A 13,999-nucleotide genomic window follows, 5' to 3' on the forward strand; every position below is an offset into this window, starting at 1 on the left:
CATGCTCTTTCTCTTTCCACAGGCGACACTTGGAGAGAGGGACAGGGGCAGATCAGAAGCATCACACCCACCACGTGGCTTAGCGCAGACTGGTTAGTTAGACTGAGTTACTATAACAAGATCAGCAGGAGAGTCAAACTCATAGAGAACTGTGCTAATGGTTCAATAAATCACATTGAACTTACTTCAATGTCTGGAGTATCTTTTGGTCAAAGCTGCATCAAGTTACAGCCTGTGTTACCCCAGAGTGCATAACATATCATGGTACCAGTAGTTCCTGTTGAATCTATACAGTTCATATCTGCAAGATCCGTGACTACCAGTAACAGCACCCAGGCAAGACGATTGAAATTCCAGTTCCTCAGCAGCTCCGGTACCATGGCAATCTCAGTGCCAACTGGCGTGCATTCAGCAGAGATTTGAGATTTACATGGTAGCATCCGACCTAGATGGCGTGGCCGATGCTGAGAAGATAGATCTTCTACTCACCATTGCGGGTGAAAGTGCATCAGAAATCCTCAACTCCTTCAAGTACTCCAAAGGGCAGGACAAGCGGGACTTCCAGACAGTCCTGGACAAGTTTGAAAACTGCTGCGAGGTAAACACAAAACAAATCGATGAAACTGGAGCCTATACTCACCACGAGGCAAAGGTAGGCTTGCAGCAGAGGCTAACAGCAGTTTTGATTGGCAGCCATCTTGCAAAAGGAGCCGCACATGCGCAGTTCCCCAGAAGACGCAAACCGGCAAAACAGTGTTTTGCGCATGCGCGAGAAGCCGCGCATGCGCAGTTGGCAAAGAGCGCACAGGAAAGGAAAAGCAATTTGCGCATGTGCAATCCTTTCCTACGCTCTACATCACAAGCATCATGACGTCAGAGGCCTGGACCATGCCCACTTAAAGGGGAAATGTCCCAAAATAGTGAAAAAATGTTATAAAGCCAGAAAGCACAATTCTTTCACCTGGAACGACAGCACAATGCCTGAACTTTGACCAGTAGCTGAAAGTAATCTCTGCAGAACCCTGCAACAAGCAGTTAGCACCGTCCTAAGAGATGATTTAGCACTTGAAGACTACGACTCAGATGATGATTTCATCATTGGACGTGGCGACCTCAGTACCAAATCCGAGATGTGTTGTACATTGAACCATCCGACACAGTCATGGACGAGTTCTTTGGATTTGAGGATCCTCAGCCCAGCATAGATGACATCCTGATCCATGAGTACCGGATTCTGCTGCGGCCTGACGCCACACGAGTGGTCCACGCACCACAAAGAGTCCCCGACTCCACACAGAAAGCGATGACAGACTCCACAGCGAGACCACTGCACGTCTCCACACAGAGAACACAGAAAGACTCCACAGCGAGACCACTGCACGACTCCATTGAGAGCGCACAGATCGACTCCACAGCAAGACCACTGCATGACTCCACACAAGGAACAATGCCAGACTCCACAGAGAGAGCGATACAAGCCTCCGCAGCGAGCTCGTTGACAGACTCCACAATGGGAGCAACGCAAGACTCCAGAGCGCAGTCCTTGCATGAACAAGGTCTAGCAACCTTATCTGAGCAACCAGCAGTAGACGATGCAAGTCTGCCACGCTCAAGTGCACAGCAAGACGACTATGAGAGTCTATCACGCTCACATGAACAACGAAAAGACTATGACAGTCTACCCAGATTATTTGAGCCACCAGAAGAAGACTCTGATAGTCTACCCAGCTCATCTAACCGACAAGAAGACATTGAAGGTCTTACCCACTGTATGTGTGACAAGTGACAAAGGCATCACAATTCCCATACAAGATATGAAACATCACAAGGAGACTGACAGATCTCAAGCTGGTATGTACAGAGGCACTCGACAATCAAAGTGAGGCTACTAGTGACTCCAGTGACTCTACGTTAATTCAAACCTCATCTACTCGAGCCTCTCCACAAGAACCTGAAATGACTCCAGACGGGGAATATCAAGAAACCAAAGGTGATTCAGCTGAACCAGAAAGGGCTCCAGACGGGGAGCATTGACAAGCCAAAGATGATTCAAGTGAACCGGACATGACTCCAGACGGAGAGCACCGAGGAATCAGAGACGGCATGCTCAATGAAACAGCAGATGCTACAAAGGACACTGACACAAGTAACTTTGTGAAGGACTCGAATTCTCCACTCGGTCATTGAGTGCAACAAGCACAACAACAAAACCTACATAAACAACAACAAATGCACCAACAAGAAGCGTACCAAAGGCACCAATGTCAACAACAAGCATGACAAAAACAACAACAATGGAACAATGACTGGTACGACATGGTACAACTCTGCAAATGCAGGATAATGTGTAACAGCACAGCTCAAGACAATGGCAAGTGTGCAGACATACCATGGCATGATAACGCATCTTACAAATTCACGTTTGCTCCACTACAAACAAGCAGACCAGCTTTCAAGGCAGCTGACATACGCTATCAATACCGCAAACACAGACACCAGGTCAGACAGGAAAGATGTCATCAAGAATCGCTACCACAAGCATCGAAAAAAAGAGTCCAAATAAGACAACGAAGTGATTTGACCATTTGAACACCTCCTGATGACTTCTTGGTTCCTTAAGCACAGGGACACTGACGGCGTTCACAAGGAAATGGCACCATCAACACTACTTTGCCGGTCCAGGTCCGCGGGCTGAGTCCGCCATGGAGCATGGCGCGGCCACTGCAGGCCGCCGGCGTGCACATGTGCGGCCTCTGAACCGGAGGTGCAGGGGCCGAATCGGCAGCTAGAGCTGTGAGCTTTACGATGGCTCCCTGCTAGCCCCCAGCAAAACGGTGAATCTGGGGCCTTTTGACTCCAGTTTTCCTGACGTAAAAGACCACTGTTTTCACGACGGTGTGGCGACTTTGTCTCAAAAACTGGGAATCCAGCCCCAGATTTCCCTCGCTAAAGGATGTTCGAGAATCTATCGGATTTATGCAACAAACAGGTAGTCAAATGGTTACCATTACTAACACTGATTTTTTATTCCACATTTATTCCATTAACTGAATTTAAATTATTCAACTGCCACGGTGGGGTCTCCTCTCCAGATCATTAGCTAAGGCATCCATATTACCAGTCCAATAACATAATGATACTGTTCCTCATATCTTGATACATTTGATGCAAATTTGTGATCCAATGAGGTGACAATGGACACCTGTATCCTTTCAAATCCGGTAATTGAGAAATTACATTGTGAATTGTATTGTTAAGAGGTGTGTTTTGCATTATTATTAGTAGTTTTGTCAGGGAGAAATTAAGTGTGCTTACTTATTTATTGAAGTTTGCACAACACTGGTTTAACTATGGCCACAGAATTTAAGTTTCAATGAGTTTTGCAGATTTGGAAAATGTGCATGTTCAAAGAAAGAATTGGAAACTCAGCCTTTTGCCATTAATAAATCTTCCTCAAACATGTATGTTCGACAGGTGCCAAGATTCCTGTTCATCTGTTGATTGGTACATGTTCAGTACCATTATTTCAGCATATTCATAAATTTACATTTGAAACAAGAGATAGTTGTATTAACATTGTGGACACAAACTAACAGAAAGGTTTCAAAATGTAATTTGTGGCGGGCTGCGCTGGGAGTTCCCCACCGCTATCTAATGACACTGAGTCACTTTTTTGGGCCCTGGGAAGTTTCTTGCTGGTTTAGCCCACACTTAGAAGTATTTTCATTACTGGGGAGCTGGGGGGAGCTGATCGTGCTGGCCAGGCCGGCTCCTCGGAGATCGGGGCACCATGTTTGAAAGGGTGCCCCGATCTCTAAGTGAGCTTGAGGGTCCCCCCACCCATGGGCAATGTTACAGCCCCCACATGGGCATTACCCCCCCCCCCCCCCCCAAGTGAGGACACAATGCTATTGGTCCCTGAGGGCCCCCCTCTTCAGGCCCTCCTCTTCAGGCCCCTCCCCATGCCCACTTACAGGCAGCCCCCAACCTCTCAGTTGTCCCTGCTTGCCTGCCCACCCCACCTACTCTTCATTTCCTCCCCCTCCACCCTCCTTTTATGGGCATGCCCCTCCTTGGGTCCTGACCCTTGGCAGTGCCATTCTGGCACCGCCAACCTGGCGGTTTTCCTGCCGGCTTTGCAGTGCCATTCGGTCCGTCATCTGAGAAAGTAACTTGTAAAGTTGGACAAAGGCCTGCATAAGTTACCCTTTAAACTTACTGAGTGAATTTTAAACACATGGGAGGGCCTGGAGCCACCATACAGTGGCCCTGACCACCCAAGGGCCTCCAATGGCCTGGGAGACCACCCAGGCACCATTCTGCCTGGTCCATGTTTGTGTGGCCCAGTACTGAATGACGCCTCGCTGGGGAAGGCTGGTAGATCCCGGAAGGCCTGTAGATCTCGGGTGAGCTCGCTGAAGCCGGTTTAAAACCGACTTAAGCGCGCGTGGCTTGGTCACGCCCATTATGGCAGGATCCTGATTCGGTCGCCTCGTGAGATCTGGGTAGATCTGGCGAGGCATACTGGCGGAAGCCTGTGGGGGAGGCTTCACCCGACATCTACCAGCTGTGCCACGCTCCTGGTTTTCTCATTCACTCATTAAGTTCAAAGTGTAACTTATGCAGGTCTTTGTCCATCTTTACTGGTAACTTTCTCAGATGAATTCACTTTACAGTTACTCCTTCTCAAATAGCCACAGTTATATGGAGTTTACAAACAGTTAGTTTATGCTGTGAAATCGGATTCCAATATTCTTGATTGTTATCGGAAATGACTTGGATCCTTGTGTGTAAAATGGACCACTTAAGATTGAACAGATTTTTTTCCCTGCAACAAATCCTGTTCAGAATATCCTTTGGGGGAACGGAATCCTGGAACATTGCTGTTTTAGCCCTGATCTGTCAACGATTCCAGTATTGAGCTTTCACTAGAATTGGACTAAACAGTAGGAAAATATGTGCAACTTTAAAAAATAAATGTGAAAAGCAGTATCCTACTAAATCTGTGGATTTCTTTATTGCACAGAAGTTCACTTTGATCAAAGGCATCCAATTTTTAATAGGGTTTTCTGTCTTTTTACATCTTACAGTTTCTTCCTCATTTTATTCTTTACAATGTTTATATTTCAAGTAATTTTTGTTATCTATGGGAGCTATATTTGTGCTGTACTGTAATCCGTCACCTTGGCTCTGCAGTTAAAGATCTGATTTATACTGTCTGGTTGCGAATCTGACTCTGACAATCAGTTCTGTGCATGCACGCTCATCTGACTGATTTTAGAAATTGGCAATGTAGCAAAATGCCAAAACATCACAAAAACCTGGCTTAAATTTATAAAGTGTCCAGAAGGGCCTGAGAATGCCCCCTTAAACATTTTAAAAATGGGCTAGATATTATTTCTAAAATAAAGTCAGGTTGGAAAAGTGATAGTTTTTGCTTATGATAGGGATGTACTAACTCAATGTCAAAGTTTTTGTTATCGGAAATGACTTGCGCCTTACTATGTAAAATGTGCTATCCTGAATGACATACTCTTATTATGCGCATTCATGTGGGATTTAAAGCACAAATGAATACTGTCAACAATCCCATGAATTTAAAAAAAAAAATATTTTATTGAAAATTTTTGGCCAACCATCACAGTACATTGTGTATCCTTTACACAGTAATATAACAATATAAATAACAATGGCCAGTTTTATAAACAAGAAATAAATAATATATTAACAAAAACAAAACTAAATGGCAACTGCCTTGTCCCAGATAAATATTCTCCAAAAATATGTTTTAACAGTCCAATATACAATTATCTATAACAACCTATACATATTATACTTATATATTAACATCCCTGAGAATCCCTCTGGTTCCTCCACCCCCCCCCCCCCCCCTCCCCCCGGGCTGCTGCTGCTGTCTTCTTCTTTTCCATTCCCTCTATCTTTCTGTGAGGTATTCGACGAACGGTTGCCACCGCCTGGTGAACCCTTGAGCCGATCCCCTTAGGACGAACTTAATCCGTTCCTGCTTTATAAACCCTGCCATGTCATTTATCCAGGTCTCCACACCCGGGGGCTTGGCTTCCTTCCACATCAACAGTATCCTGCGCCGGGCTACTAGGGACGCAAAGGCCAAAACATCAGCCTCTCTCGCCTCCTGCACTCCCGGCTCTTCTGCAACCCCAAATATAGCCAACCCCCAGCTTGGTTCGACCTGGACCCCCACTACCTTCGAAAGCACCTTTGTCACCCCCACCCAAAACCCCTGTAGTGCCGGACATGACCAGAACATGTGGGTGTGATTCGCTGGGCTTTTCGAGCATCTTGCACACCTATCCTCTACTCCAAAAAATTTGCTAAGCCGTGTTCCAGTCATATGCGCCCTGTGTAACACCTTAAATTGTATCAGGCTTAGCCTGGCACACGAGGACGATGAGTTTACCCTACTTAGGGCATCAGCCCACAGCCCCTCCTCAATCTCCTCCCCCAGCTCTTCTTCCCATTTCCCTTTCAGCTCGTCTACCATAATCTTCCCCTCGTCTCTCATCTCCCTATATATGTCTGACACCTTACCGTCCCCCACCAATGTCTTTGAGATCACTCTGTCCTGCACCTCCTGCGTCGGGAGCTGCGGGAATTCCCTCACCTGTTGCCTCGTAAAAGCCCTCAGTTCCATATACTGCATTCCCTTGGGGCAACCCATATTTTTCGGTCAGCGCTCCCAGACTTGCAAACGTCCCATCTACAAACCGATCTCTCAATTGTGTTACTCCTGCTCTTTGCCATGTTCCAAATCCCCCATCCATTCTCCCCGGAGCAAACCTATGATTATTTCTTATCGGGGACCACACCGAGGCTCCCGTCTTTCCCCTATGCCGTCTCCATTGCCCCCAAATTTTCAGAGTAGCCACCACCACCGGGCTTGTGGTATATTTCTTCGGTGAGAACGGCAACGGCGCCGTCACCATGGCTTGTAGGCAAGTCCCCCTACAGGACGCCTTCTCCAATCTCTTCCACGCCGCTCCCTCCTCTTCTCCCATCCACTTACATACCATTGAGATGTTGGCGGCCCAGTAGTACTCACTCAGGCTCGGTAGCGCCAGCCCCCCCCTATCCCTACTACGCTGCAAAAATCCCTTCCTCACTCTCGGGGTCTTCCCGGCCCACACAAAACTCATGATACTCTTCTCAATCCTTTTGAAAAAAGCCTTCGTGATCACCACCGGGAGGCACTGAAACACAAAGAGGAATCTCGGGAGGACCACCATTTTAACCGCTTGTACCCTCCCTGCCAGTGACAGGGATACCATGTCCCAACTCTTGAAGACCTCCTCCATCTGTTCCACCAACCGCGTTAAGTTTAACCTATGCAATGTACCCCAATTCTTGGCTATCTGGATCCCCAAGTAGCGAAAGTCCCTTGTTACCTTCCTCAGCGGTAAGTCCTCTATTTCTCTGCTCTGCTCCCCTGGATACACCACAAACAGCTCACTTTTCCCCATGTTCAGCTTATATCCTGAAAATTCTCCAAATTCCCCAAGTATCCGCATTATCTCTGGCATCCCCTCCGCCGGGTCCGCCACATACACCAATAAATCGTCCGCATAAAGAGATACCCGGTGTTCCCCTCCTCCCCTGAGTACTCCCCTCCACTTCCTGGAACCCCTCAATGCTATTGCCAGGGGCTCAATCGCCAGTGCAAACAATAATGGGGACAGAGGACATCCCTGCCTCGTCCCTCTATGGAGCCGAAAATACGCAGACCCCCGTCCATTCGTGACCACGCTCGCCATCGGGGCCCTATACAGCAGCTGTACCCATCTAATATACTCATCTCCAAAGCCAAATCTCCTCAACACCTCCCACAAATAATCCCACTCCACTCTATCAAATGCTTTCTCGGCATCCATCGCCACCACTATCTCCGCTTCCCCCTCTGGTGGGGGCATCATCATTACCCCTAGCAGCCTCCGTATATTCGTATTCAGCTGTCTCCCCTTCACAAACCCAGTTTGGTCCTCATGGACTACCCCCGGGACACAATTCTCTATCCTCATTGCCATTACCGTGGCCAGAATCTTAGCGTCTACATTTAGGAGGGAAATAGGTCTATAGGACCCGCATTGCAGCGGGTCTTTTTCCTTCTTTAGGAGAAGCGATATCGTTGCCTCCGACATAGTCGGGGGCAGCTGTCCCCTTTCCTTCGCCTCATTAAAGGCTCTCATCAGTATCGGGGCAAGCAAGTCCACATATTTCCTATAAAATTCGACTGGAAATCCATCCGGTCCCGGAGCCTTCCCCGCCTGCATACTCCTAATTCCTTTCACTACTTCCTCTATCTCGATCTGTGCTCCCAGTCCCACCCTCTCCTGCCCCTCCACCTTCGGAAATTCCAGCCAGTCCAGGAAGCACATCATTCTCTCCTTCCCATCCGGGGGCCGAGCTTCGTATAATCTTTTATAGAATGCCTTGAACACTCCATTCACTCTCTCCGCTCCCCGCTCTATCTCTCCTTCCTCATCCCTCACTCCCCCTATTTCCCTCGCTGCTCCCCTTTTCCTCAATTGATGGGCCAGCAACCTGCTCGCCTTCTCCCCATACTCCATACTGTACACCCTGTGCCTTCCTCCACTGTACTTCTGCAGTACCCGTTGTCAGCAAGTCAAATTCTACGTGTAACCCTTGCCTTTCCCTGTACAGTCCCTCCTCCGATGCCTCCGCATATTGCCTGTCCACCCTCAGAAGTTCTTGCAGCAACCGCTCCCGTTCCCTACTCTCCTGCTTTCCTTTATGTGCCCTTATTGATATCAGCTCCCCTCTAACCACTGCCTTCAGCGCCTCCCAGACCACTCCCACCTGGACCTCCCCGTTATCATTGAGTTCCAAGTATTTTTCAATGCACCCCCTCACCCTTAGACACACCCCTTCATCTGCCATTAGTCCCATGTCCATTCTCCAGGGTGGACGCCCTTCTGTTTCCTCCCCTATCTCCAAGTCTACCCAATGTGGAGCGTGATCCGAAATGGCTATAGCCGTATACTCCGTCCCCCTCACCTTCGGGATCAACGCACTTCCCAAAACAAAAAAGTCTATTCGCGAGTAGACTTTATGGACATAGGAGAAAAACGAAAACTCCTTACTCCTAGGTCTGCTAAATCTCCACGGGTCTACTCCTCCCATCTGCTCCATAAAATCTTTAAGCACCTTGGCTGCAGTCGGCCTCCTTCCAGTCCTGGATCTCGACCTGTCCAGCCCTGGCTCCAGCACCGTATTAAAATCTCCCCCCATTACCAACTTTCCCACCTCTAGGTCCGGGATGCGTCCTAGCATGCGCCTCATAAAATTGGCATCATCCCAGTTCGGGGCATATACGTTTACCAAGACCACCGCCTCCCCCTGTAATTTGCCACCCACCATCACTTATCTGCCCCCGCTATCCGCCACTATGGTCTTTGCCTCAAACATAACCCGCTTCCCCACTAGTATAGCCACCCCACTGTTTTTCGCATCTAGCCCCGAATGAAACACCTGCCCCACCCATCCTTTGCGTAGTCTAACCTGGTCTATAAGTTTCAAGTGCGTCTCTTGTAACATAACCACGTCTGCCTTACGTTCCTTAAGGTGTGCGAGTACTCGTGCCCTCTTTATCGGCCCGTTCTGCCCTCTCACATTCCACGTGATCAACCGGGTTGGGGGGCTTTTTACCCCCCCCCTTGCCGATTAGCCATCCCCTTTTTCCAGCTCCTCACCCGGTTCCCACGCAGATGTGTCCCCCCCCCAGGCGGTGCCCCCCCGCCCACCCCACCCCATTCCGGCTCCCCCCTCTCCCCAGCAGCAGCAACCCAGTAACTCCCCCCCCCCCCCCCCCCCCGCTAGATCCCCCACTAGCGTAGCTACACCCCCCATGTTGCTCCCAGAAGTCCGCAAACTCTGGCCGACCTCGGCTTCCCCCCGTGACCTCGGCTCGCACCGTGCGACGCCCCCTCCTTCCTGCTTCCCTATTCCCGCCATGATTATCATAGCGCGGGAACAAAGCCCGCGCTGCCCTTTTGGCCCCGCCCCCCATGGCCAACGCCCCATCTCCTCCACCTCCCTTCCTCCCTCCACCACCACCTGTGGAAGAGAGAAAAGTTACCGCATCGCAGGATTAATAACATAAAACTCACCTTTCCCCCCCTTTTCGCCCCCCATACTCGCCCCACCACTTTGTTTCAAACGTTCTTTTTTAATAACCCGCTTATTCCAGTTTTTCTTCCACAATAAAAGTCCACGCCTCATCCGCCGTCTCAAAGTAGTGGTGCCTCCCTTGATATGTGACCCACAGTCTTGCCGGTTGCAGCATTCCAAATTTTATCTTCTTTTTGTGAAGCACAGCCTTGGCCCGATTAAAGCTCGCCCTCCTTCTCGCCACCTCCGCACTCCAGTCTTGATATACGCGGATCACCGCGTTCTCCCACCTACTGCTCCGAGTTTTCTTTGCCCATCTAAGGACCATCTCTTTGTCCTTAAAACGGAGGAATCTCACCACTATGGCTCTAGGAATTTCTCCTGCTCTCAGTCCTCGCGCCATCACTCGGTATGCTCCCTCCACCTCCAGCGGACCCGCCGGGGCCTCCGCTCCCATTAACGAGTGCAGCATCGTGCTCACATATGTCCCGACGTCTGCTCCTTCTGCACCTTCAGGAAGACCAAGAATCCTTAAATTATTCCTCCTCGCGTTATTCTCCAGCACCTCCAGTCTTTCCACACATCGTTTATGGTGTGCCTCGTGCATCTCCGTCTTCACCACCAGGCCCTGTATATCATCCTCGTTCTCGGCAGCCTTTGCCTTCACGACCCGAAGCTCCCGCTCCTGGGTCTTTTGCTCATCCTTTAGCCCTTCGATCGCCTGTAATATCGGGGCCAACAGCTCCTTCTTCATTTCCTTTTTAAGTTCTTCCACGCAACATTTCAAAAACTCTTGTTGTTCAGGGCCCCATGTTAAACTGCCACCTTCCGACGCCATCTTGGTTTTTGCTTGCCTTCCTTGCCGCTGCTCCAAAGGATCCACTGCAATCCGGCCACTTCCCTCTCCTTTTTCCATCCGTTTCCAGGGGGGATTCCCTTCTGGTTTACCGCACAGTGCTTCTAGCCGTTAAAATTGCCGTTGGGGCTCCTATCAAGAGCCCAAAAGTCCGTTCCACCGGGAGCTGCCGAAACGTGCGACTTAGCTGGTCATCGCCGCACCCGGAAGTCAACAATCCCATGAATGATCACGCATAAGGAATAATTGTTTCCTAGTAGCTTGATTTTTAACAAATTATGTATAATTAGCCATTTTCTTCCTGTTTGTTTTTAGATTACAGGAAAAAAATAGGTAACCAGAAAGAATAAGCAATCTGAGCTTCAGGTAAAACTATTGTAGATTCCAGTGTCAAATAAACATAGAACATACAGTACAGAAGGAGGCCATTCAGCCCATCGTGTCTGCACCAACCCACTTTAAGCCTTTGCTTCCACCCTATCCCCATAACCCAATAACCCCATCTAACCTTTTTGGATACTAAGGGCAATTTAGCATGTCCAATCCACCTACCTGCACGTTTTTGGACTGTGGGAGGAAACCAGAGCACCCGGAGGAAACCCACGCACACACGGGGAGAACGTATAGACTCTGCACAGACAGTGACCCAGCGGGGAATCGAACCTGGTGCTGTGAAGCCACAGTGCTAACCATTGTGCTACCGTACTGCCCACTGACCTACTGGAAAGAATTTTGCTTTTGCAGGGGATAACTTAAAAGTCTGTAGAAAGGCATCAAAAATAAAATTTGACCTAGATTCTCTTTGATAGGAAAGTGAAACGCAGCAGTAGATAGCAACTCACAGAATCTTCAAGATCGTTGAGAAATGCATTCAGGCATCACAATTTCAGCAAAATTAGTTTGAAACATTTCCAACAACATTTGATCTTGGACGAGATGTACAAATATATCAATTTAGGTTAACATTCCACCTTGCATAATGTAACTTTATCTTAAAACATTCATGGGCTAAGGGCATTGCTGGAACAGCCGGCATTTTTGCCCATCCATAAATGCCCATGAAGGGGATGGTGAGTTGCCACCTTGAACCGCAAAATCTGCAATCTGCATGTTGTAGTGACCCAACAGCAATGAAAGAACAGCTTCAGTATGGTGTGTGATTTGGAGGGAACTTGTCGATGATGGTGTCCCTTTGTGTCTGCTGCCCTGCTTTGGCCTGAATGGTGTCAACCTTCTTGAGTGTCATTGGAGCTGCACTCATTCAGGCAAGAGACGTGTACTCCATCACACTCTTGACTTGTGCCCTGTAGATGGTGGAAAGGCTTAGGGGAATCTGGAGGTGCATTACTTGCCACAGATACCTAGAATATTTGTTTAGATTATATTGTGAGGAATCAAGGACAGGTAATCAATTGAGCTGAGTTCAAGAGGGACACTGAAGTCCTTTGCTTGCACTTAAAATGGGGGTGTCTATAACATGTTCAGTTGTTGGAGGCATGACAGCCCAATTGATGCTGTCTTAACTTTGCATTTAAAGAATCATAGTTGCGGATGGGGCCATGAATAGTTTTAAGAAGGGTTCCCAACCCCAGCCATGACGGATTTGTTTTTAGGTGAAGGGCAAAGAAAGGTTTTGTAGGAATATTCTTCAGGTGCTGAAATCATTGGGGTAGGCTCGATGATGAAGCAGATTACAAGTGGTTTGTCAATAATAGCATTGATGGCTTTTCTCATTCTGTTCTACCTCGTCTGTAAGGTTAACTGGAAACACTCTGGTGAGTGCTCCCTACACGTGCAGTTCATGGTATTCCAATACATTTATCAGTATCATGGATTTGAAAGTAAGTTATGTCTAGTTGTGGTGTTTACCACCTTTTACTTGAGAACTCTGGGCACACTGTCCACTAACTTGTGTCCCTTCCAATTCAAAAGACCTTTGGATTGTGCATTTGGCTTCTGACCTTGGGCAAAATAATATCTCAGTAACCCCACCTAATCTTTTTTTGTTCACAAAGGGGCAATTTAGCATGGCCAATCCACCTAACCTGCATGTCTTTGGACTGTGGTAAGAAACCTGAGCACCCGGAGGAAATCCACGCAGACATGGGGAGAAAGTGCAAATCCACACAGAGAGTCACCCGAGGCTGGAATTGAACCCGGGACCCTGGTTCTGTGAGGCAACAGTGCTAACCACACCACTGCCGTATAAAGGTAGAGGCAATGCCAGTGGGAGAGCTGAGAGACAAACCCCCTTGCCAATTTTTCTTTAAGGTAGTCCCCATTAGGGTTCAAGTATCTGGGGGTTGCAATTAGCCCCTCTTTTAAATAATTTACCTCTGTTGATTGCTTCTATTAGGTGGATCTCATTTGTAGGTCTTCACTAATGGCTTCAAGGCTGGGTAGGATTGCTATATATTAGATTAATGTGCAGACTAGATTGCTATATCCCTTGCAGATTTGATGGGGCGGCACCACTGCCACGCATCGCCAGGGAGCCGGGTTTGATTCCGACCTCGGGTTACTGTGTGGAGATTGCACTTCCTCCCCATGAAGCGCTGGTTTCCTTTGGGTGCTCCGGATCCTCCCACAGTTCAAAGGTGTGCAGATTAGGTGGATTGGCAATGTTAAATTGGCCCTAGGTGGGGTTATGGCGATAGTGTGGGCTTTGGGCCTATGTAGGGTGCTCTTTAAGAGGGTCGGTGCAGAATTGATGGTCTGAATGGCCTGCTTCTGTACTGTAGGGGTTCTATGAGATGTTGCACAATCATGTCCCCTTTTAACAATGCCAAAGGGTGTCTTACCTCTCCCAAAGGTATCCCGGGACCCTATCAAAAGGGGAAGTCTATCCAAACACATCCACCAAGTTTAGACCGACTCCTGCCTGTTCTACTAGCTCACTCTGTTTTTCCAAATTCACACTTCAGTGGAGGCAGCCGATTAAATAAATGGCCCGCTGCCTCCCCAAATGCACATGTGTAA

General features: G+C 48.4%; 1 protein-coding gene and 1 long non-coding RNA gene across 6 annotated transcripts in view; one reads left to right on the forward strand and one right to left on the reverse strand.

The window, feature by feature from the left end:
* piezo1 (piezo type mechanosensitive ion channel component 1 (Er blood group)) overlaps positions 1–13,999 on the forward strand; it is a 423,492-nt gene that overhangs the window by 75,617 nt on the left and 333,876 nt on the right. The window lies entirely within an intron of this gene.
* Positions 1–13,999, reverse strand: part of LOC140430505 (uncharacterized) — a 35,186-nt gene that overhangs the window by 1,643 nt on the left and 19,544 nt on the right. The gene's annotated exons all lie outside the window — the stretch shown is intronic.

The sequence above is a fragment of the Scyliorhinus torazame genome, chromosome 10 (genome assembly GCF_047496885.1).
Source record: "Scyliorhinus torazame isolate Kashiwa2021f chromosome 10, sScyTor2.1, whole genome shotgun sequence".
In the NCBI taxonomy this organism is placed as follows: Eukaryota; Metazoa; Chordata; class Chondrichthyes; order Carcharhiniformes; family Scyliorhinidae; genus Scyliorhinus; species Scyliorhinus torazame.